The sequence below is a fragment of the Chelonia mydas genome, chromosome 7 (genome assembly GCF_015237465.2).
Source record: "Chelonia mydas isolate rCheMyd1 chromosome 7, rCheMyd1.pri.v2, whole genome shotgun sequence".
Classification (NCBI taxonomy): Eukaryota; Metazoa; Chordata; order Testudines; family Cheloniidae; genus Chelonia; species Chelonia mydas.
Window position 1 is genome coordinate 56,223,458 of NC_057853.1, and position 26,855 is coordinate 56,250,312.

The 26,855-nt window shown below is 46.5% G+C and overlaps 1 protein-coding gene across 9 annotated transcripts in view; it reads right to left on the reverse strand.

Moving 5' to 3' along the window:
• MARCHF8 (E3 ubiquitin-protein ligase MARCHF8) overlaps positions 1–10,012 on the reverse strand; it is a 184,548-nt gene extending 174,536 nt beyond the window's left edge. For 2 of the 9 annotated variants that reach the window (XM_043552291.1, XM_043552292.1), the window contains exon 1: positions 9,803–10,006. The gene's annotated coding sequence lies outside the window, so the exon portion shown is untranslated. Of the gene's footprint in view, positions 1–9,802 lie in introns of all 9 variants that reach the window. The other 7 variants (XM_043552294.1, XM_037904583.2, XM_037904580.2 and 4 more) reach the window with 5 other exon arrangements.
• Between the last annotated feature and the right edge of the window lie 16,843 nt (positions 10,013–26,855).

A 26,855-nucleotide genomic window follows, 5' to 3' on the forward strand; every position in this document is an offset into this window, starting at 1 on the left:
ATGGGTATTGTGAGGATAAACACATTAAAGGCTGCGAGGTGCTAACAGTTGTGAGTAGCCATAGAATTAGTTAAGATTGTCAGGTTTCAGAGTAGCAGCCGTGTTAGTCTGTATTCGCAAAAAGAAAAGGAGGACTTGTGGCACCTTAGAGACTAACCAATTTATTTGAGCATAAGCTTTCGTGAGCTACAGCTCACTTTATCGGATGCATTCAGTGGTCAAGAGTAGGTAGCAGAATTCACACAAACCAATCAAGTCAACCCAGCAACAGGCAGGGAGAAAAGAAGAGGGACCACAGGTAGACCTGATAGATGCTGACAGAGAGGGAAGTGGAAGCCTGTGGAATTACACCTGGAATTAAATTGATCCAGCATGTGAACTTCTTAGAATATAGTCCATCTTTTCATTAATTTCTCTGATCCTTAATTTAAGGAGAAGCAGCATTATTTGATGTGATTTGGAAGAAGGTTGGCCTTTTTTACTGTGCTTTAACAGACAGTCACAACTACCTGGTCTCATGTGGATTATCACCCACAGTTACCTCTCGCCATGTAATGTATAATGCAAACTAGTGCTATGTCACCATCATCCTCAGACCATTTGTAACAAAATAAATTCATACTAAGAGCTGCTAAAAGAATTATAGAAAGCTCTGAGGCATGAAAAGAAATAAGATCTTTCACTGCACTACAGTGTTAAGACACTGCATAAAAACATTAATGCAGTTAGAGGGTTGAAAGTTTATCCCACATTTATTGGCTTCAGTTTTGTTATGCTGGGAGCAACAGATATTTTTACCCACTGTGTTCAAACCACATAAGCTGCTTTTTGAATAGCTTTTAGAACTGAACTGACCTAATGAAGAGACTAATGTAAAGTTTACCTACTTCATTCTTTTTCCTTCTAGTTAATCAACAACTTTTTAAAAACAGTCTACTGTACTAACACAATTACCACTTTGTGCCCATCTGTTGTGCCTTCTATCAAAGGATCTCAGAGTAGTTTACAGTCAAAATTAACACCCTTGGAAGGCAGCTACTGTCTGGGCTATGGGCAAAGAAAGGTTAAGTAACTTTGTCCAGTGAGTCTGTGACACATCTTGGAATAAAACCCAGATCTCCTATCTCCCAGCCCAATGTTTTAGCCACTAAGGAACCATCATTCCTCTCCTTTTAGAGCTAAGCAACATTTTTTGCAAGCTGACTGGATTTAGCTCTGCGCATATGTATATATAACTTGGAACAAGAAAACGCTATTCCAATTCCACAACAGATCACTATGTCTTTATAATGTCCTAGATAGTCAAAGTATTTCCCTGCTCAGGTTTGGTAAATGCTGTTCATCTTCATATAGAACCTGCCCTCGCTCAGTAGCTGCGTCTTCACCATGCAAGCCCCGAGGAAAGCAGTCCTGTTTTGATGCAAAGCTGCAGGGGAAACTAGTTATATATCCTGGAAGGTTAGCCTTCCAAACAAAGTCATACAACAAGTCAAACAGCTGGTGGATTTCCAAGAGGCATTGGCACCCCAAGGAAAAAGACTGGCTACTTAACACATCCATTTTTCATAGTCAGTTTGCACCCCAAGTAAATTATTACCTGATGCCATTTTTGCTGTACTGATTTTATTAAAGACTTTTGCTTTCCTTTACTGAAAAAGCACTGCCAACTCTCTTTCTACCTAGCCCAGCACTTATCCTCCAAATAGCCAAAAGTATGTTTCAAAGACTGATAGTTCACAGGAGACAGATGGAGCACTGCTGGTAAACAAGGCCAACAAGGCAGTTATGGCATTGTAAATGGGAGGAGAGGAGCCATCAAAGGAATCTCCTACTACAGAGAGGCCCAAGCTATGAAAATATTTCAGAACCCCTGTACTGAAAAGCACCTGCTTATTTCCATCCATCTTTCTTCAGATAAGAGTATTAGAATACAGTAATACATTTAGATCTTTCCATTCACCTTACCCTTGTGACTGATGATTTTGTAGTTACAAGGGATTATAACAGGGGACAGACTAGCCTCACACTGATTCACCCTCCATAACACACTGCGCTTTTACAACTAGAAATAGAGAGATCAAAGAGATTATTCCTCTGTCCTGGGTGACCCAAGGAGCCAGTGAAAGCAGATATAAATAGTCCTCCTAGCAAATTCCCTCAGCTTGCTACAGGACTGGTTTCTGTTTCAAGGAGGCTTTTTCCACTGACTGTCTTGTCTCCTTAAGTGGTGATGACAAATTTAAGTAAAATAAAGATTCCCTGTTGTAAATATAACATGTATGAGGAAGAGAATCTCCATCATCACTGTCAGTATTGCCAATATACTGAATTAAATCCCCCCCCCCCCCCCAGCCGCCCATCTCCCATTAAACAGCAAACAGGAAGTAAAAGTTAACACACTTGGAGTCTAATCTGCTCTTGGGTTTTGCTTACTCCTGCTAATATGACTCAAACTCACTCAACAGCTGAAATTCCACCCTGAAAAAATTAACCAGACATTCGTTGCTTAAAGCCTTCCGGTGCACTGCGAAGCAAATTCTGTTCTCGGTGACATCGGGGCAACTCTCATTGTCTGCCATGGCTGCACCTTAGGGTACGTCTACATTACTATAGTTGCTACAGCAGGGAAAGGGGATTTTCCATCAACGTCCTTTGAGAGGCAGTAACTACGTCAACAAGTAATTTTTCCCGTTGTTGCCGGCACCCAGTGCCGAGAGGCAAAACAACAGCAGGGGTTGGTTCGCTACCCGGTATGCTTTACCCAATAATTATAACGGGGTGGAGAAGCAGAAAAGTTTATTTGAAGCTTTAAAAAGGTACAGGGAGAATAGAATCTCAAATCCTGCACACAGAGCAGGAAGTTACACAGGCTTTTATATATTCTTTTTTTAGCATACTTATTTAATAGCAAGCTGCCCGAAGTATCCATATAGCCAGCCAATTTAGTTACCAGCTAGTTTTTTTGTTTTTTGTATTATTTGTTAAACTATACATAAAGCTGCTTTATTTAGCTTTTTTTTTCTTTTTTTTTTTTTTAATATTTGCCCTGTTTGGCCTTGTTTAGTTTTAGGCAGTCTGACTCTGCAACATATTGTTGCAGATTCTCAGCATAACAGGCGGGGGGGCCAAGGACACTTGGGCCTAGTACGCAGAGCTGCTGCGAGTGCCTCCAGGCGGGGGGGCCCCAAGGACACCTGGGACTAGTGCGAGGGGGCTTTATCGACACTCGTGGTCTTCCATCCCCTCGAGTTACCTAGTGGCCATGCCCCAGTGTTTCCAACAACTTCCTTTTTTGAGAACACTTAACAGCCCTGGCTTTGAGTTTTTTTATTTGGGCTATTTATTTTTTTACAATAGGATTTTGCATAAGCACTTTGTGATAGCCCTGAAGAGAACGACTTATTAACTTTTGCAAAAGGGCCTTGACACATGATACTGCACAGCATAATACCATTAATACAAGCAATACAGGAAAGAGAAATTTAAATAACAGGCTAAATAAACCACTAAGCCAAGACGACAAACCCCAGCCTGAAAACAAGGTTTGCAACCAATTACTCTTTGGGGCAGTATAGGCAACCTGTGCTCCGGCTCGGGCATGGGCCTTAGCCTGTACCATCTCTTTATAGATTTTATAACTGCTATCATTTACATATACACAACATCGGGGCCCGATGAGGGCACAAACCCCTCCTTGGGATGCCAAGAGATAGTTCAAAGCCAGCCTGTTTTGGAGGGAAAACGTTCTGAGCTGCTGTACCTTTTTATTTTATGTTTTTATTGCTGACCCTAAATTATTAACTGAATCCTCTAATAACTCTAGGGCAACTTTTTCAAGTACCATTTGCAGCCTTACAGTATAGCGGCCTATGCATGCCATGGCTGGCCGGGAAAACAGTGGCGCTATTTTCAGTACAGAGCACCCTACAAGCTTCTCAGTTGTGAGGGAATTTTTCATATTGCCCTCCAATGCCATAGTCAGTCGCCGCAGGGTCTTTTTTTGTGACTTAACAGAGGTGTTTCGGGCATTTTTAATTTTTTTTTTTGGGCAGTGTGGCAGTTATTGACAGAGGAGGAACTCCATGAGCTATATAATAGCTACCTGTCCAGTTGGCTGGCAGCACCTTGTAAGCCTTTTGGCCACATACAAAATAGTGACCCTGTAGGGCCCAATAAGGACTGTTTTTTTAAGGGGATTTCTGGGATATTTAAGGCTGTTTTTTTAAACAGTTTATATGCTTTTAAGGGGGCATCCCATTCCCCTAATTGGGTACAAGTGGGGGCGTTTTTAATTGTGCCATTTAAATTACACTTGCCATAGGGACCATTACAAACCCACCATTGGCTTGCTACATTGGAGATATTAACTGGATGGCAAGTTATATTTCCAAACCCTTACAAACATTAAATTTAACTTTGCAACTTCCTGTCCCTATCTCTATTACACAGATGAGGAAATTGAGGCATAAAATGCTTAAGTGATTTGCCTAGGGTCTGTGACAGAGCCAGGAACAGAACAGATGTCTCCTGATTCCAGTCACATACCTTGACCCTAAGTTCATCTTTCATCCCATTATCAAAGCAAGGTCCCAATCTTACAATGTGCTGAGTAATCTCAGCTCTAGGTCAACAGAGCATGTGTCACAACAAATCTGCAAGTGAGTTTTGTACATATTTTTATAAGTAATATTAGAATTGTTCTATAGTAGTGGGCTGAGGGACATACTGGCTGCCACTTCCAGCAGCTCCCATCGGCCTGGAGAAGCGAACCATGGCCACTGGGAGCCGCGATCGGCCGAACCTGCAGACGCGACAGGTAAACAAACTGGCCGGGCCCTCCAGAGGCTTTCCCTGCACAAGTGGCGGAACAAGTTTGGGAACCACTGTTCTATAGGAATAATTACCATACTGGATCACACCAGAGGTTCATCTCCAGTATCCTGTCTCTGGTAGCGGCTATCTCAAGCTGCTTCAGAGGAAGAAGTCCTGCAGTACTAGACAGTTATGGGATAACCTACTCCCAGGGAAAGTTCTCTCCCCACTAGTTGCAAGTTGGCTCATACCCCAACATGAGGGTCTATATTACCTCCAAAACTTTTTTTTAAATTTACCATTCTTAATCTGAATGGCTTAGAGCAGAGGACTGATTTACTTGGCTCATGCCTGAATTTGAGAAAAATCCCATCCCACACAGAAGTGGGATAGTCACAGACCTATATCTGAATGCAAATTACTTATTACAATCCAATCTGACCCATCTTATCTTGTAGCTAGGTGTCACCAGGAAAGAATAATAGATCTTATGTGGCTCAGACCTTAGTATAAACAGAGCCATTAAGGAAAATAGGAGAACCATTAAAGAGGTGGGAGGAAATAGCAGATGTGAAACCAAGACGTGTAATTACTTTGGGTTAGAACAGAAGGGCTTTGTTATGAAACTTTCTTCAATACACAAACCCACAAGACAAGGGGCAGGTTTGGAGGGAGATGGTTCTCATAAACACCTTACATGGAATTATCTACAAATTCTGGGGAACTAACCAAAGGAAGTATGAGAAAGGAGCTGAGCTATTTTTCTTGGCACTGAAGGCTTGTCTACACTACCAGCCGGATTGACAGGCAGCAATCGATCCAGCAGGGGTTGATTTATCGTGTCTACTATAGATGCGATAAATCAACCGCCAATCGCTCTAGCGGCAACTCCGGTACTCCAGCTCAATGAGACGCGCAAGGGGAATCAACAGAAAAGCATCTCCGTCAACACACTGCAGTGAAGACACTACGGTAAGTACATTTAAGTATGTCAACTTCAGCTGTGTTCACGTAACTTAGATCGATTTCCTTCCCCCCCACCCCGTAGTGTAGGCCAGCCATGAGTTTCAGAAGAGGATGAGCAGTTAAAATGTGTCTGAGGCCAGAGAGACCACATTTAAGAAGACAAGGCAGGTTTCTATGACGCTGTTTCATAGGATTTGGTATGCCTTATCCCATATATCCTTTTTTGTTAGTTAAGAGTGCTCTAGGCAAGTGGTTCTCAAAGCCAGTCCGCCGCTTGTTCAGGGAAAGCCCCTGGCGGGCCGGACCGGTTTGTTTACCTGCCGTGTCCGCAGGTTCAGCCCATCGCGGCTCCCAGTGGCCGCAGTTCGCTGCTCCAGGCCAATGGGGGCTGCGGGAAGTGGCACGGGCCAAGGGACGTGCTGGCCGCCCTTCCCGAAGCCCCCATTGGCCTGGAGCGGCGAACCGCGGCCAATGGGAGCCGCGATGGGCCGAACCTGCAGATGTGGCAGGTAAACAAACCAGTCCGGTCCGGCCCGCCAAGGGCTTTCCCTGAACAAGCGGCGGAACAGCTTTGAGAACCACTGCTTTAGGCTATAAAACCTTTGTGAGGGAATAGAGGTGAAGACTGTTAAGACACCTAACTCCCAACAAAAGTCTATGGAAGTTAAGTGTCTAAACCTTTGAAAAGAAAAAGAAACCTACTTCCAACCTCCTTTTATTGTTTCCTCTGTTTTCGCCATTGTCCTGTTAAGTATATTAGCTTGATAAAGACTAAAATAGGGTAAGCAAGCAGGAACAGTGGATAGTACAAGAGCGGTAACCCCTTTATAATGTGTAAAGAGGAGCATTTGCTGTGTTCCAGCATGGCCCCACAGGCTTACAGATTCATGGGATGAATACAGCCTTTTGAAACATAGCACTGTCCAAAGTGTTATTCAATAAAACTCTTATTTAATTACTCTAGCTGGGGTCAAAAGCAGCTTGCTCCAGCCTCCCTATCTCCTATTGCATGGAATCTTCTCCCTTCCTGTGAAGGCTAACTATTGTCTTTTCCAGAACAGCAGTGCTCTGGAGGGGACATATCCACACCAGGAAATCTCTGGCTGTGATATGCAGAATGAGGCGGCAGTATGCCTTGCTGCATGAGCCACCTGCCCAACCAGCAGAAAGGAAAATATCCTCCCATATGCACCCCAACAGCAGTAAGACCTTCAGCTCCATTTTCAGCCACAATAACTACCAGCTCCCAGAAGCTCTGAACCAGAAGGCACCTTTACCAACATGGAGGTGCAAACTCTCACCTACACATCCCTTCCACTCTGCAGGGTAGGCTAACAGCAGTGTTTTACAGAACAAGGGGTCCTGGTGCATGACTACGGCTCCTAGACACTGTGATAATACAAATAATAAGTAACAACATCAAAAGATCTTTACACCTGAACAGTTTACTTCAGTTTCCTGTTCTTCCCTATGTGCCCATCATCACTGGTCACAGTACCAATGATTAAAGGGCACAATTCATATCCTGTTAATTCTCCATTAATATCTGTGAATGGTGGAGGAGTTATTCATTCAAAGAGTTACATCCATAATGGCAAAGCCCTTAGTATTTCCTGGCAAATCTGTGAAGAGCACAGCTACAAATTTAGGATGTAGTAATCTGTTAGAGCCACTGAGTTTAACCCCCATAGAGACACTTCACTCTCTCTACACCTGGCAGAAGTAGTCTTGGAACATGAAGATTTTCTAGCCTTTGAAAACTAGTTGTCCTTTTTAACACAGTTTCAACAATTTTGACTTTGTATAGCTGTGCAATGAGTTCTCAGAGCTTATTTTCTATTTTCAGGCACTGATATCCTGCACAGGAAAATCTTTTCTTGTCAATATTCTTACTGTAGACAAGGCCACAAACATTGTCAGCCTTGCACTCCTCCAGACCTCTTTCTAGTTGCACAAGACCCTTCCAGACTAACTACTTGCATAGTGTTGATGCTTGGTTCCAGGACGCAGTGTTGCCGTCATATCCTAGACTGAATTCAAGTTCTCTCCTCTCTCCTTTAAGCCCTTCCTTCCAACATCTCACTCTCCACCTTCTCTCTCAAGCTCCCTGTGGCTTATCTCCTATGTGATTATATAGTTGTCTTGTTATATAAACTTACTATCCTTGGTAGTTTAGAATTAAGACACCTGTTATACAATGTCTAAACTGCAAACGATCCTACATTTCACTCTTAAAGGAATCAGTTTTAAATCAGAAAATGTCAATAATCCTTTGACTTTTTCCCTGCACTTGAAACCCACTGCAAAGAAAAAAGATGAAATGCTGCACTTGAGGACAACCAATGAAATGTTCTTGTTGTCCTTTCTATCTGGCAACTAGTTCCTAAAGTTATGAAAAATGATCATGTTATAACTGTTATAAATCTCAGTTTACACTGAATAAATATTATCCAAGATTTATGTTCTTTATTTCCTGCTAATGCAAATATTCAAGATGTGGTTCTCCTCTGAAAAGCAACTGTGTAAAAAATGACACTTTCCTACCCAACTGATTGCTCCTGGTTTGTATTCAGTCATATTTATACCTTCAATTATAACATTGAACTTGAGATAGCAAGGATGATTTTGCAGGGAAGGCAGTTACAGGTGGGGGAGAAATCCTTGTACTTGTAAACTTAGCACAGCTGATATATATAGAGAGAATAAACATGAAACCAACATTTTTTCAAGCAGAACCTTTGTATTGATGGAAACAAAATACTAGGAATTATAAACCTCTATATTAACCACTGAAACTCAGAAAAATAAAAATCAAGTCCTTATGTCCTGGCACCTGATTCTGCACTGACTTAGGCCCTATGTGACTGTCATACAGGGTATAAGTCAGCACAAAATTTGACCCCATAATTGCCATTTATACTTACACATGAATAATTTCACTATTTCCTTAGCAAAACGAGAGCTGACGTGCCAAGATGTGAAAGTTAATAGCAAGCAAGCTGTCCCATAGACTCAGGCTGTAAATAAAGCACAAGCTACAACTAGTGTCATATTCAGCTCAACAGCAGAAACAATGAGCATCTTATATGAGCCCATGTTGGATCATAATCAAAGTATTAATAACTTTGCAGCCAAAACAATCAAGAGTCAAATGGGCTTCATTTGGTAAATAGTGTATTTCCCTGGCTCGGTCTGAGTTAGGAGATGGCAATGCATTCTTGCATAGGCTGCTGACAGCGGGGATAGGGCTGTCTCCCTCCCCCCTGGAGCTGCCTGTTGCTTGCAGGTCTCTCCTTGGTAACAATAACCTTCCCCACCCCCACGATTCAGCTGATATGCACATTACCTGTGGAAGGATACTCTCTCCCCCCCATCACATCACCGAGATTGGGAGGGATAGATACCCCTTTAAATTGACTGTTACTATGAGTGGGAAGCACCCCCAAGCAGTCAGACTTTTATGGGAAAGAGATGTGAATCATCTAATTCTAAATGAAGGAAGGGCCAATGCCACTTGAAAATTTGTGGCTCTTTGGGGAGAGCTCCCAAGTCCCCTCCCCTCCCCAACCCTGTGGGGTGGAGAGAGATACCCAGGCTTTTTAGGGGAATTGGGGCTGGGATCCCTTGGCCCTTTTAATGAATTGGGGGGTGGGATCCCGTGAACCTTTCCTGACCCTTTAGGGAATGAGTGGATCCACCAACACCTTAGAGGAACTGGGGGTGGGGCGCCCTGGCCCTTTAAGGGAATTGGGGCTGGGAGCCATGCCGCCTCTGAGGGTGCCTATGTGCTGTACTACCCCTGCCTGTCCCCCCCCGGGTGGGATCCAGTCACTTGCTCCCCGGAACCACTGGGGACACCCCCTCCCATGGAGGTGATGACCCCCAAACCTCTTGCCCTTTGACGGGGGGATACCAGCCCCTTCCCCTGTCCAGCGGGGTGGAGCTGTGGGGGGATCCCCAGCAGCCCCTCGGCTCCAAGGGGCCCCCATGGCTGGGGCAGGGCGGGGGCCGAGCCCGCGATTACCTCGCTGCTCCGCACGGGGCCCAGGCTGGCTGCTACCCATGGCCGAGGCGGGCGGAGGGCTGCTCCTGCGGGGGGCTGCGCGGCTCCTGCCGGCCGGAACGGACCCGCACTCTCAGCTCCTGCCCGGCTCCTGTTTACACAGGAAAGCCCAGCTGTCTGTCAGCTCGCCGCCCTGCCCCCGCCGCCATGGCCGGGGGCGGGGCGGGGCGGAGCCGGCTGGGCCTGCAGGGCTCTGGGGGCCCGCGGCGCCGGGCGCTTCCCCGGGGGCGCCGGGGCTTTGCAGCGCGGCAGGGCCGAGCCTCGGGGCGGGGACGCGGCGCCCTCAGGCCCCTGGCACTCTGGTTGGTGATGGGAGCCCGGTGCTTGGGTGCACGTGAACCCCTGCAATCTGTCTTGCCCCCTGTGAAAGTCGCGGTGCCCCTAGGCTGCTGCACGCCAGTGGGAGGGTCCACGCCTTCCCCCAGGGCCCCCTCATAGCCCTGGCAGGGGATGTGGAGCCCCAAAGCTGCTCCCCTCTGTGAGGAGGCTGGTGTGCTGGGCTGAAGCATGCCCACTGTGCCCCGAGCACCCCCACCCCCACATGCCACTCGAGGGCTGTGGGTGGAGGCTGCAGCATGCACCTGTGGTGGAAGACCTGGTACCCTGAGGGCACCGTGCACCCCATGGGCAGAGATCTTGCACACTGATGCCAGCGTGCGAGTATCATATTCCCAGGCCACCATGGCCAATCGAGGGGGAAGACATTGCAACCTGAGGCCACCATGCCCTTGGTGAGTGGGGACATTTGTGCCCTTGGACCACCCCGGGGGCATGTCACACCCTTGAGCAGCAAGTGAGTGGCAGAGAACAGCACTGCAGTCGTCATCACCACATAAAGTTGCATCACCATCTGATCTCAGACATTCAGTTTACCTGGGAAGAAGGTTTTCTCACCATTTTACAGGTAAGGAAGCTGATGCACAGAGAGGGAAAGAGAGACTTATCTATGATGGCACAGTGAGTCAGGTGCAAAGCCAATAAGAGAACCCACGTATACTGACCCTGGTCTCACGCCTGCTTTTGTATTCATGTAGCCTCACCATCTTCCTTGAACCATTCCCCCTAGGGTGACCAGATGTCCTGATTTTATAGGGACAGTCCCAATATTCAGGGTTTTGTCTTATATAGGCTCCTATTATCCCCCCAACCCGATTTTTCACACTGGCTGTCTGGTCACCCTATCCCACCCTTCCCCGCCTGCCCGCCCGCCCCAAAGAAAAGCTCTTAATTTTATTTCAAGATATGGGTCAGGCCTATATAAATCACATCACCCACCCCCGTAGCTCTCGCTGTTCTAATGCAAGCATAAAAACAATTACACATAACCTTTTTGCAACACCTGAAAGATGTATAACTATATTGGATAGGGTTGTGACTTTTTTACTGGTATAACCCCTAGCGTGGATGTAGTTATGCCAGTATAAAAGTGCTTTATACTGTAAGGTATGTCTACACTATCCACGTGAAAGCACAGCCACCGCAGTGCTGTGACATGGGCAGTGTAAACATGCTTTATCGCCAGGGGAGAGCTCTCCCGGTGATAAAAAACAAAAAAAAAACCCTCCGAATGAGCATTCCTGGCGATAAAGCGCTGTCTATACTGGCACTTTTCAGCGCTAAAACTTTTGTCGCTCAGGAGGGTGTTTTTTCACACCCCGAACAACAAAAGTTTTAGCGCTGAAAGTGGCAGTGTAGACACAGTTATTCCCTTCTTACACAGGAACAGTTATACTGATATAAAGCACGTTTAGACTGATAAAACTGCGTCCACACTAGAAGCTGGGGTTTACCAGTTTAACTATACTAGTATAGTTACAGTGATACAATTTTCTAGTGTAGACAAGGTGTAAAAGAGTTAGGCATCCAACTCCCCAGATGGAAACGTAGTAAAGAATATAGCCAATATTCTTGTGTCATCATTTGCTCTTTTGTGATAGGTGAACTATTTAAATCATATAACTGTAGGCTTGAATTTTGTAAATGCATAAAAGTAATCAAAGAGGTTGCAGGATGAAAGGCTATGGAGGCAATAAATAGAGCCAAAGGAAGAAAGAGACAGAGAGGGGTCATGTAAGAGGAAGAAAAGGTGGAAATATGTATTCAAGAAAATAATCTTATGAAAGATCCTTGGTGCAATAAAATTGCACCATAATGTTATTTGTGGCTGCTGCTAGACCTGTCGTAATTTCTAGTTTTCATTCCATAAATGGTAAATACTTGTTCCAGAGGGCCAGAGCTGTTCACACAGGTTTTCTGAGATATGTTTGGAATACGTGAGTCTTTGCAAAATAAGGCTGAAGTAAGAATAACGGGAAATTAAAATGATGTAAGGAGGGAGGGAGAGAGAGTTCATTCCTCTGCCCAGCAATGAGAAATTTTATCGCAAGACTTGAGAATAAGTGAAAAAGAACCTGAAGAAAGATGACAACCTTTAAAGCAGACTTAGCAAAACAAAAAGAGGGGGGAACTCTGACACAATGTGAGAGTTCTCTGAGCGTGGTCCAAGTTTTCTGTAATCTGTATCGTGAGTCTGCATTTTTGATGTCAGTAATCTACAGGAATACAAAGCAATTACACGCGCCCATTGCAGGATGGAGGGAAATGATGCTAAAATGAATGACAACATTAGTGAGGCACACCTCCCAGAGGTATGCCTGCCGAAAGGTATCTATTTCCTGATGTGGAGTGTGATAACCCCTTTATGCTAGCAACACTTTACAATAGATTTTTAGAAAAGAAACTGAAGAATAACTTCTCCAGCTGAACTTCAGGCGGAGGGCAAGTTGGAATTCCAGTTAGAATGTGGACAGGATAACAGAATTAACAATGTTCCTAACTTTTGTGAAAAGCACTGGGTATCTTTAATGACCACAAGGGGTCAAGAGCTTGGTTTTGAAAAATGACACTGCTAGCATCACAGGGCTGCTTATCTCCAGGGTGGGGCACTGCTTCCGTACTGATGCAGAAGGGAAGGTGCCACCTGCTGGATTCAGCAGCACTATTTCCTGCAGCTCCCTATGTTTCTATGGAGATGTGTTGGACTCCTCATTCAGTTATTAACTAGGCCCAGCCCTGCTTGGGTTGTAGTCAAAGTATTTTCCACTACTGGATATAGCGTACAGATTATAATAATCATGTGTTATTTGGAGGCAGTGTGATATCATTGGGCTTCTGCTTTTCAAGGTTTATTTATTTCGTTTATTTCATATTTTTAGCAACTTTTGAGTTTATACAGATGTCATATCAGGTTTTTTTGGGGGGGGGGGGACTCTCTATATTATACATTACTCGCTACAGCAGGGAAAATTACAATGAGATTACTCATTATGGCAATATATAATATATGCAACACTGCATAGTAGTATATAATGTAATGAAAAGCAGTACTAGTAGCACCTTAGAGACTAACCAATTTATTTGAGCATAAGCTTTCATGAGCTACAGCTCACTTCATCGGATGCATCGCTTCATCCAGTGAAGTGAGCTGTAGCTCACGAAAGCTTATGCTCAAATAAATTGGTTAGTCTCTAAGGTGCCACTAGTACTCCTCTTTTTTTTTTTTTTTTTTGCTGATACAGACTAACATGGCTGCTACTCTGAAACCTGTCATAATGTAATGAGTAATCCCTCTGTAATTTTCCCGAGTGTGCTTTAATATAGTACTGTTTCAAACAGCACTATGTTAAAGAGCATTAGGGAACTTTTAGTGCAAGCCAGCAAGGTCTGTGTGGACCAATTCATGTGCAACACATCAGTGCACTTTAGAAGTCACACCCCTGTAGTAAACATTGTTGCTCCATGTAGATAAACCAAGTCCTTAGATATAAGCAACATTTATGTAAATATACATTTCTTTCTCTCTTTTTTTTTTTAATCGGGGGTGTTTCATCCGTTAAAACTGAAAATCAGAAGCCCTAAAGGTATAATGGATAGGTACTAGATTTAGAGGAGACCGAGGTTCTATTCCCAGCATGACCACTGACTTGCTGTGTGACTTTGGGAAAGTTTCTGTACCTCTGTTTCCCCTCCTATTCTTTGGTTTCTAGACTGTAAGCAATCTGCAACAGAGGCAGTTTCTCACTACAGGTATGTACTGTGCTTAGCACAATAGGCCCTGTAAGTGGTTGTCACATCACCCCGTATTGTCAGAGCTTTGCATTGCAGGGGTTTGCACGTCTGCCTTTGTGCATGATTCAACCCTCCCAGTGAGAAGCATCTATTTCAGAACCCTTTCATCATAACAATAGTTCATTGTTATGTCCAAAGCATCTCAACAAATCAGCCCTTCCTCTGGACTTGTGTTCATTTCCCCCCTTTCTCAGCTACCCTGGAGTCTTCTGCCCATCTCTGCTATTGAGAGGGAGTCTTCCTGAGGGGTGTCTTTTCCTGCAGACTCTGGTTCTGCCCCCTCATAGAAATCTCACTGTCGTTCATCCCCAGATTGAGCTCTCTCTTTTTTATGAGGCCCAAGTGTCCATTAAGTTATCAACTGACCCCTCTTCCTCCTGCCCCCTCTGGCTGTGAAGCCACTAATTAATTATGGCACAGGTGCAATAGATTTGACTAACTGGCTTTAAACCCTTTCTAGCCCATGATGGAGTTTTGCCCCAGTCTCAGCAGGGGCCTCTAGGTGCTGTTGGAATATAAACAATAATAGTTATGCAGAAATAAAGTTTCACACACTAATAACTTTTCTAAACAAAATTAAATGCACATCAGAAACCAGAGTACAAGGTACAATTGACCAACGTTTAAGCCTAAAATGAAGGAAGCTGCAATAAGCTATTGATATGCCTGACCATGCTGATGGAAAGGGTCCATTATCCCACTCACTTTCCCCTTGTCTCATATGTTTTGTGAAGGTTTAAATGAATGAAAATTAAAAGAGATCTAAACTGCACCAATGAAGACCAGGTTGGAAATGCCTCAAAACTGTTTCCAAAACAAGAACAGGTTTATTATCAAAGAACAGAGATCCGAGTGATAGTAAAAATGATGGAAACAAGTGGTTACATAAAAAACAAAATTATAATATGCTTTCTAGAGACTAAACTAACAAGTTAATCAGTCTAAAGACATTTCTTACCTAAGTTTCTCCACAACATTTCCAGTCAAGCTTGGTTGAGACTCCTTTTTTGTAAAAAGAAAAGGAGTACTTGTGGCATGAAAGCTTATGCTCTAATAAATTTGTTAGTCTCTACGGTGCAACAAGTATCCGTAAAAAGAAAAGGAGTACAGACTAACATGGCTGCTACTCTGAAACCTTTATTGTAAAGCAAACTTGCTATCTATTTACATCCCAAGTGAAAGGTCCCAGAGATGACTTCTTTGCCCCCAAATAGAGCAAAGAAGAGTATCTTTGAAGAGTATCTCAAGATAAGGGGCTTTCCCTAGTCCCCCTCCCGCTATTCTCATCCTGTTAGGTTCTGAAATTCTTACAATCCTTCATTTGCATTTGGTTCAGACTGGTTCACCCATTGTGAATGAGACAATACTCAATTTACATATAAAGGAGGGGTGGGCAAACTGCCACATCTGGGTGGGGAAATTGCATGCAGGGCAATGAATGTAGGTCTGGTGCAGGAGATTGGGGTGCGGGAGGGAGTGCGGGGTATAGGAGGAGGTGTGGTGTGCAGGAAGGAGCTCAGGCAAGGGTTGGGGTGCAGGAAGGGTGTGGGGTGCAGGAGGGGCTCAGGGCAGGGGGTTGCAGTGCAGGAGCGGTGCGGCAGGGGGCTCAAGGCAGGGGATTAGGGGGATCAGGGCAGGAGGTTGGGGTGCAGGGAGGGGTTCGGGGTGCAGGCTCCGGCCTGGCACCGCTTACGTGGAGTGGCTCCGGGGTGGCAGCAGCGTGCAACAGGGCTAAGGTGGGCTTCTTGCCTGCCCTTCCCCCGCACCGCTCCGAGAAGCAGCTGGCACCACATCCCTGCGGCCCTTGGGGGTGGGGTGGGGGGCAGAGGGCTCCACACGCTGCCCTCGCCTGTGGGTACCTCCCCCGCAGCTCCCATTGGCCGCAGTTCCCGGCCAAGGGGCGCTTCAGGGGAGGTACCTGCAGGCGAGAGCAGCATGCAGAGCCCTCTGTCCATCCCCCACCCCCCCGAGGTTGCAGGGGTGTGGTGCCAGCAGCTTCTGGGAGCGGCGCGGGGTCAGGGCAGGCAGGGAGCCTGCCTTAGCCCCGCGGCGCCATGGGCTAGTAATCCCGCAGGCCGGATCCAAAGCCCTGATGGGCGGGATCCGGCCTGCAGGCTGTAGTTTGCCCACCCCTGATGTAAAGAGATAGATGATAAACATCTCTTGGCTGACAGAAAACCTGTTTGTCACCTGTGCTGGTGACCAACCCCCAGATACAGAAATTAAGAGTATATTTTCAATCTCTATGCATAACTCCTTGTATAATATCTGTATGTACATTTCACAATGATACTGATGACCAGTGTGACACTGGCCTGTATTTGAGACATCACATGATGTCAGTTTTTGGTGAATTACAATGTACATACCAGACTCAGGAGATTCCTGTAACCCCTATGCACCCCTCTCCATGCCCCTTGCCAGCTGGCACTGAGAGGTTCCTGGATCAAAAATGACATCTTCCTCTTTCTGCTAACCAGGGGCTACACCCACTTGGGTTTAATATCGGCCTAGGCCACACTGATCTGTGCATTCTTCATCTCTAAGCGTGGTAATTATAACCACTCTATGTAAAAATGAAACCAGATGCTCAATAAATTCTGGCAGGTGCAGCACGCCGCAACAGCTTGTCTGCTGACCAACACTAGTTAGAAAATGCCTTCACCAAGCATTCTCATCATTGCCATGGCCATGCATCAAATACAGGATCATGTTAAATCCTTGGGTCTTTTGAAAATGTTTACCTAAGTCCCATTGTCAAAAGTGACTTTGGCTGAGATGCTCAAAGGGAGTTAGGGCACCCATGGGCAGCATGTGAACCACCCAATGGGGGAGGCTAGCCCCTGGTTCCACCCCTTCTGCCCAAGGCCCTGCCCCTCCCCTACTGGAGCCCAGAAACCCCGCCCCCCGGAATCGCCCGAGCATCCCCAACCCCGGGACGCCCGACTGCCAGGTGGACAGCGTAGACCCAGCCTTGAAGCGCTGGACAGGTGGCACAGTCCCAGCGCTGGGCAGGCAGGCAGCGGCACGAGCACTGGCCCCAGCTGCCCCAAGTCCCAACCACAAGCTGCCCTAACTCAGGCGGGGGGGAAAAAGCAGGAAGCCGGAGGGGACCTGGGGGCAGAGCGTGGGTAGGGCCATGCCAGGTTGTTTGGGGAGGCTTAGCCTCCCCCAGCTTGCGATACCCGCTGACCATGAGGGCATCTAAGTACCTTTGAGGATGTGGGCCTTAGGAGCCAATGAATGTCAGTGGGACTTAGTCACCAAAGCCACTTAAGTGCTTTTGAAAAATTTCCCCCCAATCTTCATTTTCACTCCAAAAGCTCTCAGTGGGCTGGGCCCCACCTACCTCAGACACCTGCTCTTCTTCTGCAACCAAGAGCACCGGTGGTAGCTGCCATCTTCAGGAACACTAGAACTCTCGCCAGTGGAGGTGACACTAATGGGAGATAGAATCAGGGTTCTCTGCAACAGTTCCACAGCTGAGAATGACAACTTTGACTGACTTCAGGACAAAGTGCAAGCTCCATGTCTTTGCTAGTGCTTTCCCATTAATTAGACAACTAATTTTTTTTTTAATCTGCTTGTGCCCAGAATGGAGGAAGCAAAGAAAATCTAGATAACTGTCTCCTGTTCCTGGAAAGTGAGAAGAGATGAATGAATTTAAGTTTAGGGGGTAAGCTGTTCCTATGGACATATTACATATTATAAAGTGCTCAAATAGATCAGTATATTGCTACTAACTTGAACCATTGTTGGCAATCTCAGTAGGGAGTATATGGAGACATGGCCTACTTCACTCTGCTAAGTGGGTACTTCCAGCTCCAGGTTGAGGAAGATGCTTATATACCAAGGTGATGAGGGTCTAAGAAATAGCTGTGATGGCTAGATTCGATAGATAAAGATATTGATGAGGGGGTGGGTGAAGCTTACCCTGGTACCCTCCGTCCTGTATCTGTGCTGTGGGTAGGTAGACATGGCCCTCAGGCTACCAGTCAGATATGTTTCACCAGCAGTAAATACTAATTTTTGTTAAATGGAGATGATAGAAATTTCTGTCCCCAGAGTGAGACCCTAATATTGCTCAGAAGCAGCATGAACTCTCTCAGTGCACTTACAGAAGAACCTCAGAGTTACGAACATCAGAGTTACAAACTGACCAGTCAACCACACACCTCATTTGGAACTAGAAGTATGCAATCAGGCAGCAGCAGCACAGACTCCCCCCCTCCCCCCACAAAAAAAGCAAATACAGTACAGTACTGTGTTAAACTACTACAAAAATAAAGGGAAAGCAGCATTTTTTCTTCTGCATAGCAAAGTTTCAAAGCTGTATTAAGTCAATGTTCGGTTGTAAACTTTTGAAAGAACAACCATAACATTTTGTTCAGACTTACAAACATTAAGAGAGTTACGAACAGCCTCCATTCCCGAGGTGTTCGTAACACTGAGGGTCTACTGTACTAGACACTTTTCAAAACCCTTAAACCCCCACAAGCATAGAAGTGACAGAGCCAAATATCATGTCAGAAAAGTGCACCATGTTGAAAATGCCCCATTGCCCACTATGAGTAATTTATATTAGCCAACCCCTTATATTGAGCTAAGTATCACTCATTCTCCCCATATAAAAGAGTATTCTGCAGTACTGGACCCAGAGCCTATATGCTTCCATAATGATACTGCAATGTTTTAGGTGATCATTTTAGAATTCTGCAGTGTTTCTGGATAGCAAGGTTATTTTAGCAGCCCTTAATAAATTCAGTGTTTTAGTGTTATTTGCATTAATATCACCACATTTTTAATGGGCTGGACCAGTTTCATCCCACGTTAGGTGGGAGGTTGCTCTCGTAGGACACTGTGTGGCAGAACGGTGATGCAACTTCGTGCACCAGAATGTGCAACATTGGATCATTTGGCTTCAAAAGACAGCTGTAATGAGCTCCCTGACAAAGTGCAGTGAGTTCTGAATACGCATGCACACATCATCCCCATCATCTCTAATTATATAAAAATGCAGCAAAGGAAAATTTAGGCCATATTGCAGCATGATCTATTAAGTTGAGAAGCCTCATCACCGAGGACATTTAAAACTGGACACAGCCCTTGTGAATGGGAACAATCATTCATTTCTCTCTCACTCATTCTGTGTAGAGAAAGGACAAGATGAGTGCCTAAGATTTTTTCTTCTCTAATTTCTCTTGGTTTCAGCTCAGTTTCCCTCCTCCCTTCCACCTGCATTTCCTGTGCTGGGTGTTTTCCCATCTGTTCATTCTCCCATGTGTGCATCACTAGCAGTAGACTGAAAGTGACTAAGCCTTGGTCTACACTAAGAGTTGAGGTCGAACTTAGCAGCATTAAATCGATTTAACCCTGCACCCATCCACATGATGAAGCCCTCTTTTTCAACTTAAAGGGCTCTTAGAATCGATTTCCTTACTCCACCCCCGAAAAGGGGATTAGCGCTGAAATCGACCTTGCCGGGTCGAATTTGGGGTACTGTGGACACAATTAGACGGTATTGGCCTCCGGGAGCTATCCCAGAGTGCTCCATTGTGACCGCTCTGGACAGCACTCTCAACTCAGATGCACTGGCCAGGTAGCCAGGAAAAGGCCTGCGAACTTTTGAATTTCATTTCCTGTTTGGCCAGCGTGGCAAGCTGCAGGTGAGTGCAGAGCTCATCAACAGAGGTGACAATGCAGAGCTCATCAGCAGAGGTGACCATGATGTAGTCCCAGAATTGCAAAAGAGCTCCAGCATGGACCGAACAGGAGGTGCGGGATCTGATCACTGTATGGGGAGAGGAATCCGTGCTATCAGAACTCCATTCCAGTTTTCGAAATGCCAAAACATTTGTCAAAATCTCCCAGGGCATGAAGGACAGAGGCCATAACAGGGACCCGAAGCAGTGCCACGTAAAACTTAAGGAACTGAGGCAAGCCTACCAGAAAACCAGAAAGGCAAACGGCCACTCCAGGTCAGAGCCCCAAACATGCCGCTTCTATGATGAGCTGCATGCCATTTTAGGGGGTTCAGCCACCACTACCCCAGCCATGTTGTTTGACTGCTTCAATGGAGATGGAGGCAGATGGAGATGGAAGCAGGTTTTGGGGACGAGGAAGATGATGATGATGAGGTTGTAGATAGCTCACAGCAAGCAAGTGGAGAAACCGGTTTTCCCGACAGCCAGGAACTGTTTCTCACCCTGGACCTGGAGCCAGTACCCTCCAAACCCACCCAAGGCTGCCTCCCGGACCCGCCAGGTGGAGAAGGGACCTCTGGTGAGTGTAGCTTTTAAAATACTATACATGGTTTAAAAGCAAGCATGTGAAAGGATTAATTTGCCCTGGCATTCGTGGCTCTCCTGGATGTACTCCCAAAGCCTTTGCAAAAGGTTTCTGGGGTGGGCAGCCTTATTCCATCCGCCATGGTAGGACACTTTACCACTCCAGGCCAGTAGCACGTACTTGGGAATCATTATAGAACAAAGCATTGCAGTGTATGTTTGCTGGCGTTCAAACAACATCCGTTCTTTATCTCTCTGTGTTATCCTCAGGAGAGTGAGATATCATTCATGGTCACCTGGTTGAAATAGGGTGCTTTTCTTAAGGGGACATTCAGAGGTGCCTGTTCCTGCTGGGCTGTTTGCCTGTAGCTGAACAGAAATGTTTCCCGCTGTTAGCCACGGGGAGGGGTGAGGGACTAGCCACGCAGAGTGGGGAGGCAAAATGCAATCTTGGAACGAAAACACATGTGCTGTGTATGTAATGTTAACAGCAAGGTTTACCCTGAAAGAGTGTAGCCACTGTTTTATAAATTGTGTCTTTTTAAATACCACTGTCCCTTTTTTTTCTCCACCAGCTGCATGTGTTTCAATCATCACAAGATCTTCTCCTTCCCAGAGGCTAGTGAAGATTAGAAAGAAAAAAAACCACACTCGTGATAAAATGTTCTCTGAGCTCATGCTGTCCTCCCACACTGGCAGAGCACAGACGAATGCGTGGAGGCAGACAATGTCAGAGTGCAGGAAAGCACAAAATGACCGGGAAGAGAGGTGGCGGGCTGAAGAGATTAAGTGGTGGTCTGAAGAGAGGGCTGAAGCTGAAAGGTGGTGGCAGCGTGATGAGAGGAGGCAGGATTCAATGCTGAGGCTGCTGGAGGATCAAACTGATATGCTCCAGCATGTGGTTGAGCTGCAGGAAAGGCAGCTGGAGCACAGACGGCCACTACAGCCCCTGTGTAACCAACCGTCCTCCTCCCCAAGTTCCATAGCCTCCTCACCCAGACGCCCAAGAACGCGGTGGGGGGGCCTCCAGCCACTCCACCCCAGAGGATTGTCCAAGCAACAGAAGGCTGGCACTCAATAAGTTTTAAAGTTTTAAACTTTTGAAGTGCTGTGTGGCCTTGTCCTTCCCTCCTCCACCACCCCTCCCAGTGCTTCTCTCCTCCACCACCCCTCTTGGGCTACCTTGGCAGTTATCCCCCTATTTGTGTGATGAATTAATAAAGAATGCATGAATGTGAAGCAACAATGACTTTATTGCCTCTACAAGCGATGATCGAAGGGAGGAGGGGAGGGTGGTTAGCTTACGGGGAAGTAGAGTGAACCAAGGGGCGGGGGGTTTCATCAAGGAGAAACAAACAGAATTTTCACACCGTAGCCTGTCCAGTCATGAAACTGGTTTTCAAAGCTTCTCTGATGTGCACCGTGCCCTCCTGTGCTCTTCTAACCGCCCTGGTGTCTGGCTGCGCGTAACCAGCGGCCAGGCAATTTACCTCAACCTCCCACCCCGCCATAAATATCTCCCCCTTACTCTCACAGATATTGTGGAGCGCACAGCAAGTAGTTATAACAGTGGGAATATTAGTTTCGTTGAGGTCTAACCGAGTCAGTAAACTGCTCCAGTGCGCCTTTAAACGTCCAAATGCACATTCTACCACCATTCTGCACTTGCTCAGCCTGTAGTTGAACAGCTCCTGACTACTGTCCAGGCTGCCTGTATATGGCTTCATGAGCCATGGCATTAAGGGGTAGGCTGGGTCCCCAAGGATAACTATAGGCATTTCAACATCCCCAACAGTTATTTTCTGGTGTGGGAATAAAGTCCCTTCCTGCAGCTTTTGAAACAGACCAGAGTGCCTGAAGATGTGGGCGTCATGTACCTTTCCCGGCCATCCCACGTTGATGTTGGTGAAACGTCCCTTGTGATCCACCAGTGCTTGCAGCACTATTGAAAAGTACCCCTTGCGGTTTATGTACTCGCCGGCTTGGTCGTGTGGTGCTAAGATAGGGATATGGGTTCCGTCTATGGCCCTACCACAGTTAGGGAATCCCATTGCAGCAAAACCATCCACTATGACCTGCACATTTCCCAGGGTCACTACCCTTGATATCAGCAGATCTTTGATTGCGTGGGCTACTTGCATCACAGCAGCCCCCACAGTAGATTTGCCCACTCCAAATTGATTCCCGACTGATTGATTCCCGGTAGCTGTCTGGCGTTGCAAGCTTCCACAGGGCTATTGCCACTCGCTTCTCAACTGTGAGGGCTGCTCTCATCTTGGTATTCTTGCGCCTCAGGGCAGGGGAAAGCAAGTCACAAAGTTCCATGAATGTGCCTTTACGCATGTGAAAGTTTTGCAGCAACTGGGAATCGTCCCAGACCTGCAACACTATGCGGTCCCACCAGTCTGTGCTTGTTTCCCGAGCCCAGAATCGCATGAACCTGCATGAACCATTAACACCATGATGCCCACATTGCCAGGGCCCATGCTTTCAGAGAAGTCTGTGTCCATGTCCTCATCACTCTCGTCACCGTGCTGACGTCGCCTCCTCGCCTGGTTTCGCTTTGCCAGGTTCTGGTGCTGCATATACTGCTGGATAATGCGTGTGGTGTTTAATATGCTCCTAATTGCCAAAGTGATCTGAACGGGCTCCATGCTTGCTGTGGTATGGCGTCTGCACAGAAAAAAGGCGCGGAACGATTGTCTGCCGTTGCTCTGACGGAGGGAGGGGCGACTGACGACATGGCTTACAGGGTTGGTTTACAGGGAATTGAAATCAACAAAGGGGGTGGCTTTGCGAGAAACAGAATGGCCCCCTCCAGGATAGAACTCAAAACTGGGTTTAGGAAGCCGTTGATTTCACAGGGGGAGGGAGGAGAAAATGAATACAAAACAAATCTGGTCTATTTCTTCTTTTGATCCACTTCATCTATCTTTATACATCTTGCTGGCAGCAGACTGTGCAGTACGACCGCTAGCCGTCGTCATCTCCTGGGTGCTCGGCAGAAGACCATGCAGTATGTCTGCTGGCCATCGTCTTCTGCTGGCTGCAGATTAAAAGACAGTGTGCTGCTGGTAGGACTGAATCGCCATGAGATGAAACTTAAAAGGGAAATAACTTGGCTGAATCACTCCCACGTTTGCCCAGGCACCCCGACCTCATTGAGGTCGGTTAAAAGAGCACCCTGGACTACGTCGACGACGGCTACCAGTCATACTGCACTGTCTGCTGCCAAAAGGCAATAAACTGCTGCTGTGTAGCAATGCAGTGCCGTGTCTGCCAGCACCCAGGAGACATACGGTGACGGTGAGCTGAGCGGGCTCCATGCTTGCTGTGGTATGGCGTCTGCACAGGTAACTCAAGAAAAAAGGTGCAAAACGATTGTCTGCCCTTGCTTGCACGGAAGGAGGGAGGGAAGAGGGGCCTGACGATATGTACCCAGAACCACCTGCGACAATGTTTTAGCCCCATCAGGCACTGGGATTTCTACCCAGAATTCAAATGGGCGGCAGAGACTGCGGGAACTGTGGGATAGCCACCCACAGTGCAACGCTCTGGAAGTCGACGGTTGCCTCGGTACTGTGGACACACTCCGCCGACTACATGCACTTAGAGCATTTGTGTGGGGGGACACACAATCGACTGTATAAAAACGCTTTCTACAAAACCGACTTCTATAAATTCAACCTAATTTCATAGTGTAGACATACCCTAAAATGCTGTTTTCTGAAGCTCTCTGTGTCTTGCTGTGTGTGAGCACATCAGAGAGCAGGATTCATGCCCTCCTGAAGTGCTGCTCTGCTTCTTGTTGCTCAACATGAGATCAGCTTGGTACAGGGGGCCATGCCTCCCCCCCTCAACGTTTTACGAGCCATAAGGGTGAGTGATGGGGGATGAGGGGGTGGAGAGGAGCAAGTGGGAGGCGGGATGTTGGGGGGAAGAGGCAGCATGGGAGCAAGGCCTCGGGGGCAGAGGCAGCTTGGAAGTGGGGTCTTCGTAGAAGGGGCGGTGCGAGGGCGGAGGCTCAGGGAATGGGTGGAAGCTTGGGGAGAAGGGGTGAGGGTGGGGCCTCAGGGTGGCGGGGCCATGGTTCGGGTGCCTGTGGGGCACCTCCCCCCATTTTTAGGGCACTTCCACAACTGTTGGCTTGGTCTCTGGGAGAGGAAGGGGGAGAAGGGAACATGCAGGGGAGAAGAAAGGAATCTGTGTGGTGACAAGTAGGGAACGGGCATGTCCTGCCCGGCCCAGATTCTGATTCATATAAAAATGGCTTCTGGTTCTGATAGGAAAAGAAAAATGACTCACCTTTACAGTAACTGGTGTTAAGATGCGCTGTCCACATGGATTCCTTTCGGGTTGTACAAATACTGTACCCCGATCCATGTGCTTGAGAGATTGGGGTACAGTATTTGGTCCAGCAGTGGCCGCTGAGACTGAATATCCTCATGTTCCCATACAAAGAACGTAAAGGGTGGAGTGGGCCCAAATGCCATTCTGTTTCTTCACCAGTACAGAATCTAGGTGTTTTAGGAGACTGGTATAGTGGGGAATGAAGGCAGGGCATGGAATACATATGCACAGCACACCTGAAAGTACTCCAGGTACTGTAAAGGTAAATTTTCTTTGAGTGCTTGACCATATAGATGTTCCACTTTTGGTGACGTACAAGCAGTCAAGTGCTATAAGACGGTGGCTGTTAAAACAATCAGACTTTGATGCTTCTACCAAGGAATACTGTTTAGTAGAAGTATGGACTGAACTTCACATAACAGCTTTGCAGCGATCTGAAATGGGTACCCTTTAAAAGGAAGCTGCAGCAGCTGACTGAGCTCTATTAAAATGTGTCCTGATCTGAGCTGGGGGGATCGAAACTAGCTATGATCATAACAGATTTTAATACATCCTGATACCCATTTGGATAGTGGGATTGTTGGCCCTTCATTCCTTCAGCAAATGCTATCAACAACTTGGGGAAGTCCTGAAAGGTTTGGTCTTTTTCAAATGAAAGGCTAAGCCCCTGCAAATATCTACTGCAGGGGTAGTCAATATGTAGATTGCAGGGCAAAGCCAGACAAAACCACATGCTTTTGAATGGACCCCAAAATCTTTTTATTTACTTATTATTTTCTCTGGAGCCTGGACCTTGACTATACCTTGACGAAGACATTTGGACCTTGACAAAAAATAATTGACTACCCGTGATCTAAGATGTGCAGCCTAGCCTCTCCCAATTACTATGTGATTTAGAAGAAAATGTTGGTAAATGAGTCATCTGGTTTAAATGGAAGGCCATAACTACCTTGGGGAGGAAATTGTGATGGGGTCCGAGCGATACCTCATATCTATGGAATATAGTATGGGGATGTCCCTCCATAAGAACCTGTACGTCACCCAATTCTTCTAGCTGATGTAACTACTACCAAAGAAAGAGTTTTAATAGACAAGTGCAATGGAGAACAGGTTAAGAGGCATTTATTGGGGCCCTCATTGAACCTGCCAGAACCACACTAATGTCCTAAGGTGGGAGTGTGGGGGAAGGATTCCTTTCATAGAAAAAACCTGGATAAGGCCCTTAAAGGCCATAGCAGGGTAGGAAATGACTCTGTACCTTTCTGTGGGAGGGTGGTATGCAGAAATGGCTGCCTGATGCAACCCAACAGAACTCCCCAAACTCCTTAGAGAAAGGCAAGTAGTCCAAGATAGGAGGGATCTGGGCTTCAACAGGATGTAATTAATGTCCTTCACATCAAAGTCCAAATCTTTTCCACTTACCAGCATAAGTTTGTCTGGTGGTGGAGTAGCACTGTATGTAAGGGAGCAGTATGACTGCTCAGAGCTCCGGTACAAAACTGCAGAAAAACCTGAGTGTCTATGCATTAAGTTTAGAAGCGTGAGCAACAAGAGTGATGTAGTGGTGGGAGTCTGCTATAGACCACCGGACCAGGGGGATGAGGTGGATGAGGCGGATGAGGCTTTCTTCCGGCAACTCGCAGAAGCTACTAGATCGCACGCCCTGGTTCTCATGGGTGACTTTAATTTCCCTGATATTTGCTGGGAGAGCAATACAGTGGTGCATAGACAATCCAGGAAGTTTTTGGAAAGCGTAGGGGACAATTTCCTGGTGCAAGTGCTAGACAAGCCAACTAGGGGGGGAGCTTTTCTTGACCTGCTGCTCACAAACAGGGAAGAATTAGTGGGGGAAGCAAAAGTGGACGGGAATCTGGGAGGCAGTGACCATGAGTTGGTTGAGTTCAGGATCCTGATGCAGGGAGGAAAGGTAAGCAGCAGGATACGGACCCTGGACTTCAGGAAAGCAGACTTCGACTCCCTCAGGGAGCGGATGGGTAGGATCCCCTGGGGGACTAACATGAAGGGGAAAGGAGTCCAGGAGAGCTGGCTGTATTTCAAGGAATCCCTGTTGAGGTTACAGGGACAAACCATCCCGATGAGTCGAAAGAATAGTAAATATGGCAGGCGACCAGCTTGGCTTAACGGTGAAATCCTAGCGGATCTTAAACATAAAAAAGAAGCTTACAAGAAGTGGAAGGTTGGACATATGACCAGGGAAGAGTATAAAAATATTGCTCGGGCATGTAGGA